At 36.3% G+C, this 8052-nt stretch overlaps 1 pseudogene; it reads left to right on the forward strand.

Annotated features, from left to right (window-relative positions):
* The first annotated feature begins 1865 nt into the window (after positions 1–1865).
* Positions 1866–4323, forward strand: LOC143629298 (L-type lectin-domain containing receptor kinase S.4 pseudogene; annotated as a pseudogene).
* The last annotated feature ends 3729 nt before the right edge of the window (positions 4324–8052 follow it).

An 8052-nucleotide genomic window follows, 5' to 3' on the forward strand; every position in this document is an offset into this window, starting at 1 on the left:
TGAAGTTTTACATTGCTTCATGGTAAAAGGTAGAATTGTATAAAATTAATTTATCTTATATTGATGAGGCTATTGTGATACATAAATGTTGTCATTTTAATTTGTTGTTAATGGATACAAATGTTTTCTTTTTTTATTAAATAGAATTTGCAAAAATTAATCAACTTTTTTTGTTCAAATCTATCTATTACGGTCGATATGGTCGATGAGGATCAAACAAACACTATGGCGTACTTTTTACTGTGTAAGAAATGGTCGTTTTCGTTCACATACCTAGTTTCACCCATTCGTACGAATATGAACCTAAGAAAACATCGGCAGCCTATTCTTGAATCTTGACATCTTGAAAGTTAGATTATTGGTTTGGATAGCTTATTCTCTTTCTTAGGTGGTAATTAACACTTTTATTACCTGTTGGGCATTTTACCACTTAGGATTTCAAGGTTTACAAAAAGAAAAATGGTATCTAACAATTTGTAAATAACATTAGGGCGGTTACCAAACCATGATGCATTGATATGTCTGGTGTCCTTAACTCCTTGCCAGCCGGCCCAAGTAAACTGAAAGTGATTTTCAATAACCAAAAATGGAACCATTGTTAACCAGCTATGGTTTATTTCTTCCACTTTCACATTGGTGGTCGGTTTTTGGCCACCCTCAACTTCTATGGTCCATACACAAAAAGTTTGACACGTATCCATGTCCATATAAAGATCATGATAGTACCGCAATTAAGATAATCATAAATACGAGCTAGGTAAATGAATGTGTAGTCACATCTGATAATTCTTTTTTTTAAACATTTATTGTATGTTTGGTTAGCGGTAATGGAATGGAGGAGAAATGGAATAGAAGAATGAATCGAACGGACAAGGGAATAAAACTAATCATTACCATTCATTTATTTTATTTGATTAACCTATGAAATAGATTGAATTATAATTGTATGTTGTTTGGAAGAATAAGAGCACATGAATGAATATAGATAATAAAAATAATTCAATCTCAAAATAAATAAATAAAAAACTACGAAAAATAGTTTGCAATGGTGGTGGTGGCGGCGGCATCGACGGCGGCGATGGTAGAGCGGTGGTGGCCAGCGGTTGTGACGATTGTAGTAGTGGAAGTGACGGTGGTGATGGCACTAGTGACATTTTTCTCATTCTCTCACAATTACTCATTCAATATTCATGTCATTACAACATACCCAACGCTACCGTATTTTCTTTTAATTCCTATAAACTAATCTTTATATTTCCCGTATTATATTTAGTAGTAATAACTTTAATTTCAGTGTAATTTGAAGCAAAAACTATATGAATTAAACATAAAGATTCAAAGCTAAAAAGTTAAATATATGTATTTTTCACTTTTCAAAGCTAAAAATTAAACATACAAAATCACAGGGGCTCAACCAGTTCAAAGTTTTTTATAGGGACTCATTGTGCCTCCGCCCTAAAACCACAAGGACGCAAACAGTAATTTTCTCTATTTTTATTATGTTACCTAATTACTACATTTAAAATTAAAAATATGATATATATATATATATACACACTTTAACCCAACCAATTGCACCACAAACGTGATGCATTGGCCATGGTTGCAGAAGGTCAAGGACCTTTTGTCCATGTCACCTATGTCCGACCTCTTCAAAGTCATAAACCTCTATAAAAATAGAGAGCGGGGTGTTTTTGAGGTGTAACGGTCATATCGGAGTGTCGTAGAAGGGTCCTCGACTTATTCCATTCTAAATGTTCCAAAAGAATTTGAACTTTTTGCATTATTATGTTTTATTCTTATTTTTTTTAATGAAAACTTTTAACAAATTATTAGAAAATATCCCACCCATAAATTGCCTAACCACAGATGTAAATCATTTAAAACACAAAAATACCACACTAGACCCACTACATTTCATCCACTTAACTTTTTACAACCATCACTACTTTTAATTCATGCTTCTACTTTCTTCTCCAACCAATTGAATAAGACATGCTACAATTCATTTATCACACACAACATTTGCATATATATAAACACACATTCAGATTCCAAAACAGTACTCCCATCACATTACCAAAACATGTTCTTCCCACACATCACATGTCTCTTGCCTTTGCTTGCTCTCTTTACACCATCTCTATCTTTTTCCTTCATTTTCAATGGCTTCAAAGACCAAAAACCCGATCGCATATTTGCTAACGGGGAAGGCAATATCCTCCCCTCGGGCATTCTAAAACTCACCGACGCAAACCCAAGTGTGATCGGTCATGGGTTCTACCCGAACCCAATCCGTTTTAAAAATTCTAATACTAAAACACCTCTTTCTTTCTCTACATCATTTGTTTTCGCCATCACGCCCGAATATACAAAGCTAGGTGGTCATGGGCTTGCTTTCACCATATGTCCATCTAAAGAGTTAACCGGGGCTCAACCGAATCAATATCTTGGGCTCCTTAACATTACAAACAATGGTAAAACGTCTAACCATTTATTTGCTATAGAGTTTGATACTGTTAAAGATTTAGAATTTGGTGATCCTGATGGCAACCATGTTGGTATTAATATCAACTCCATGATGTCCAAGAATTCGACAAAAGCCGGGTTCTTTGATAATGATTCAAAAGAACATGATATTAATTTAAAAAGTGGGAAAAAGATTCAAGCTTGGGTGGATTATGATGCTTTAAAGCCTCAACTAAATGTCACACTTTCACCAAACTCAGACAAACCGAGTACACCGATCTTGTCGGTTCCAATGAACCTCTCGGGTGTTTTTCAAGATTATATGTACGTTGGGTTTTCGGCCTCAACGGGTGTGTTAGCAAGTTCTCATTATGTATTTGGTTGGAGCTTTAACATGAGTGGACAAGCTCAATCTTTTGATCTTGATCACTTGCCTCCAATACCCGGGACTAAAAAGAAACACACCGGGTTAATTATTAGTGTGTCGGTAGCCGTTTGTTTAGCTCTTGCTATCGTGGTCATCGTTGTTCTTGTTTTCGTGATCAAGAAGTTGAATAATGTGGATGAGATTGAAGATTGGGAGCTTGATGTTGGCCCTCATAGATATCCATACAAAGAGTTGAAGAAGGCGACAAAGGGGTTTAAAAAGGAGGAATTACTCGGGTTTGGTGGATTCGGGAGCGTTTACAAAGGGGTTTTACCTAAATCTAAGACCCCGGTTGCAGTAAAGCGAATTTCGAATGAGTCGGAACAAGGAATGAGGACGTTCGTGTCAGAGATATCAACCATTGGACGACTTCGTCATAGAAATTTAGTTCAATTGTTAGGTTGGTGTAGAAAGAAAAGAGAGTTGTTGCTTGTGTATGATTACATGGCTAATGGTAGCTTAGACAAGTACATTTATGATAATCCTAAGGTCATATTAACTTGGGAGCAAAGATTCAAGATCATAAAAGATGTCGCGCGTGGGTTATTGTATTTACACAAAGAATGGGAGCAAACCGTGCTTCATAGAGACATTAAAGCAGGCAATGTGTTGTTAGATTCGGAACTAAATGGTCGGCTAGGTGATTTTGGGTTGGCTAAGTTGTGTGAGCACGGATCAAACTCGAGCACAACTAAAGTTGTGGGCACATTAGGCTACTTGGCTCCTGAGTTGACTCGAACCGGTAAGCCCACCACGAACTCGGATGTGTTTGCTTTTGGGGCTTTGTTGCTAGAGGTGGTTTGTGGGAGGAGGCCAACCGAGCCGAAGGCGTTGCCAGAGGAACTCATATTGGTGGATTGGGTTTGGGATAAGTGGACCAAAGAGGAAGTTATTGAAGTGGTTGATTTAAAGTTGAAAGGTGAGTTTGATGAAGTGGAGGTTTTGATGGTGATTAAGTTAGGATTAATGTGTTCTAGTAACTCGCCAACAGCTCGACCGTCTATGAGACAAGTGGTTAGGTACTTGGATGGGGAGATCCCCTTGCCCGAAAGTATAGTGCCACCGTGTGAGAGTGGCGCGAAGGGTAGCCACGGGTGGGAGTTTGAGGATTATGTGCATTCGTATCCGTCTTCGTCGTTTTTAGAAAATGTAAGTAATTGGTCAACTGAAATTGAGGATGAGTGCATTGATGTTGAAGCAGGTTTGACTACACCTTCCTCAATTGATAGCAAGTTAAGATGTTAGATTTTATTTTTCCCAACTTTTTGGGCATGTTTTGTTTTTGCTTAGCTATGGTTATGTAAATGTAACTAGTAATTTTTATGTTAGAATCAACAAATCAGTGACTTGGGTGTTTAAAATTAAAAAAATGGCACCATATTAATGTTACAGCTTGATCATAAAATGTTGATATGATGAAAAGAATAAGCATGAGTACCATTTTGAATTTTGATCATGTGCATAGGGCATTACATGACCATCCAGCTCAGCAACCATTTTCTTTTGGTGGTCCAAGTCAGCAACCTCAAGAGCCTGAACAAAAATAAGTCAATCTAAGCACTTAGCAGTTAGCACAACATCTAATTAAGAGCATGCATATCAAGTTGGTCTGCCATTGCTCTTATTTGAGAAGCAGTTCCCTGTTCAAACAACTACATGTTTTCCACATAAACAACAAAAATATTGGCATGTGCTCATATTTCAAAAAGATAGCATGGAATGTTTTATAAACACTCATTACCTTCTGAATAACTCAATTACCAAATACATCAGTTATCCAAATTCCAAGAGTTCATTGAGCAGATTTTTCTTTTATTTCTTTTTACACTCTTTAACCTTTTTTAGTTGGTGTTAATAATTTATGCATAAGGTAGTGTTTACAGTTTACACAAATGGACAACAAGTCGCTAGCCATTTTTGAACAGCAAAACTAAGTAGTTTAAAAATAACATTTATTGATCGAGCGTCACAACATTACTATTCATGACCCACTTAATAACAACGCAAACAAAAACAAACAAACAAACCTAAATGTGTTGATCGTGTTCGTCTGTTCGGCGTAGCAGGACGAGATAGAGTCCTAAAGCTGGATATTGCTTGAGTCATATATTATCCTGCAATTGTAATCAATTATTATATTATAAACATAGTACATAGTCACATAGACAAAGATTACAACTTATAAACAAATACAGTGATGACAGCCAATAGCAGAGTCACCTTGCAAGTTGCAACCGCCTAGGGCCGTCCAAACCGCTCGTCGCTCGAACTCGTTCGGCGCTCGCTCGAAAATTGCTCGGAAATTGCTCGCTCGTTCTTTTGCTCGATTTTAAACGAGCCGCTCTGCTCAGTTCAGTTTGCAAACGAGCCAAGCAACGAGCAAAGGTTCGCTCGGTTCGGTTCGGCTCAAATAATTTTTATTTATTATATGTATAATTATATATATATATATATTATATATAACTAATTTTATAATTATTTTCTATGTAGATTAAAATGAATGATATGTACCTTATATATTTAGTCCTTTGTTTTAAAAAGGATTTCATTTTGGTCCCTGTGTTTTGATCGGCCTATATTGTCTAGGTTTTCCCACCCACCATCACTTAACAGCTCCCACTCTCCATAAACCCTATAACTTCTTCTGCTTAATTGGAGACAAATTGCTTCAATTCAATGTTGAACAAGTATCAGAACGAGGAAGATACGACACATATGAACACTTATTGGGCTACCAGAACATCGGTTCCACATATCCCTCAAATCGACACTTGTCTTCTTGTTTAATATTCATTTCAGGTTCGAGTAATCCTCTCAAATCGTCATGGGTTAATATCTGTTGTTGTTGCAGCAACGATGGGCTAATTCTGGTCATGATAGGTCTTCGGATTGGGTATGGAATCGGTGGAGAAAGGGACTCAACATTTATGAAATCGTGAACGAGCAAACCTGAGCAGAACCGAGCCGCTCGGTTGTAAACCAAGCGAGTTCGAGCAAGACTTTTCTGCTTGTTTCCATATATTCGAACTGAACCGAGCCGCTCGGTTTCAATACGAGCCGAGTTCGAGCAGATGCTCGCTCGGTTCGGCTCGGTTCGTGAACAGAACCGCCTAGCAAACAGCCAAACAATGGCGGGCTGAAGCCCAGGTTGGGCCTTTTAATGGGCATAAATATCATACATTTCTTCCAACCGGCCCAATAAAGTGATAAACAGGTCCAATCTATATTTGTTTTAATGATCAACTAAAAAAAACGTAAGATGGTAAGATTATAAACGAAGAGTTGTGAGGGTTTTTCTTTTTATTTTTGCTAAATATGGATTAACTTTTAAGATATTGAGAGGTTAAAATACGATGGAGCAAACAATATGCGAGTTCAGTTCAATGGTGTGTTCTATTTTGGTCACTCGTGCCTCCTACCTCTAACGCTAATGTTATTGATTGTACGTGTGTGTCTTGTGGCAAAAGGCTTTCAACAACAACCGGGTGTTGACTATCTAGAAATATTTAGGCCAATTGCTAAATCCACTACCATCCGAGTGGTTCTTTCCCTTTCTGTTACATGGCAATGCCATCTTCGAGTCTTCGACATCTAGATGTTCAAAATGCCTTTCTATTTAATATCTTTGAATAGATGGATTAAAATGTTAAAAACGAAATCTTATTATCACTCAAGTCGAGAAAAATTTAAATTTATTTTGAATATACTATTTTTCAACCTTGCTATTTAATATCTTCTGGAAACAAAAATATAATTTCCTGCTGAAGAACTGTAGCACGGATTACGCCATTAATTTGCAAGAAAAATGTTATCCAAAAGCCTTGAGATGAACACGAATTTAATAATATTTTAACAAAAAGTGACCACATGTGTTCTCACTTATTGATCGCAGGTTTCTTAAAATATCTCTACAATGCCGATAGTAGGGGCCTGACTCCTGAGTGACCTGTTAGCTAGGGCTGATTGGTAATTTTGTGTTAAATCATTAACAAACATGACTGATTAAGATGCCAACATATTTAGTATGTTTCTAAAACTTACCAATTAAGAGTCTTCATGAACCATTAAGAGATAGATTTTCGGTGAATTAAAGTATTAAACACACTTTACCCGTGACCAATTTAGAGATAGTCTCTTAATATAATTATTTAGATGCACTATCAAACATACCAGATTTAGAAATATATGCACACACGCATAACATACATACACAAGTACCCATTTACGTACATCATAACACGGCTGCATAGAAGTCGACACCATCCAAGATAAAATTGCCTTTACTTTTGCTTTATTTTATGAGTTTTAAGTTTCTAGCCGATCTACATTATTCATGCTCTTTGTGCTCTATCACTACCAAATATGATTTTCCTTAATAAACGTAACGAACAAATTAAATATATGTACAAATCATTTATATTATACACTATAGTTTATACAATTCAATGTTCACTTTACCATCCAATAAAAAATGAATAAAATAAAAGTAAAAACTAAAGAACAATCTTGCAACCAGTCGAGATGGGGACCACCGGCTTTAAACTGCCAATGTCAACGTTGGTATCAAGTTAGATATTTACATAATCAAGTGTTTCTCTCTTGAAACAAATGTGAACATATTAACAATCAAATTTTGTGACTTGATACCAAGAGTTTGGTTGAAAACATTAAAACAAACTCTTTTAACTTATCTCTATTTTCACGAATAGCGTCACAACTACTACCATGATAAATCTTTGCTAGGATTTCAAAAGAGTTAACAAATATATCATGTGACAAACATGAAGTCCCGAATATCGTTCTAAATATCTCAAGCAAAATATCAGAAATGTTCCCACGCAACTCCCTTTCCCTATAAGTCGGTGGCTTAACTTATTTTTCTCTTCGGGTTGTGCCAATACCTTGCAAAACTCACTTATAAGTTATAGCATGTGTTGGGTTACTCATAAACGTTACTTGACCGAAGCTCAACGTCGTGATCATAGAATTAGAAGTGAAGTCTTAACCATTACACACCGTTAGAGGCGGAGCCTTATCAATACACATCATGTAAGTATAATAAGACATTTTAAGATTGTGCCTTGAGCTCTTCTTTTCTAAACCAAATAACCAAATATCTTCTCTTTGATATGCCAAGTATGTATGATGTAAGAATC

The sequence above is a fragment of the Bidens hawaiensis genome, unplaced genomic scaffold, assembly GCF_021521415.1.
Source record: "Bidens hawaiensis isolate Kalapana, Puna unplaced genomic scaffold, B.hawaiensis_p1.1 tig00005179_1, whole genome shotgun sequence".
Classification (NCBI taxonomy): Eukaryota; Viridiplantae; Streptophyta; class Magnoliopsida; order Asterales; family Asteraceae; genus Bidens; species Bidens hawaiensis.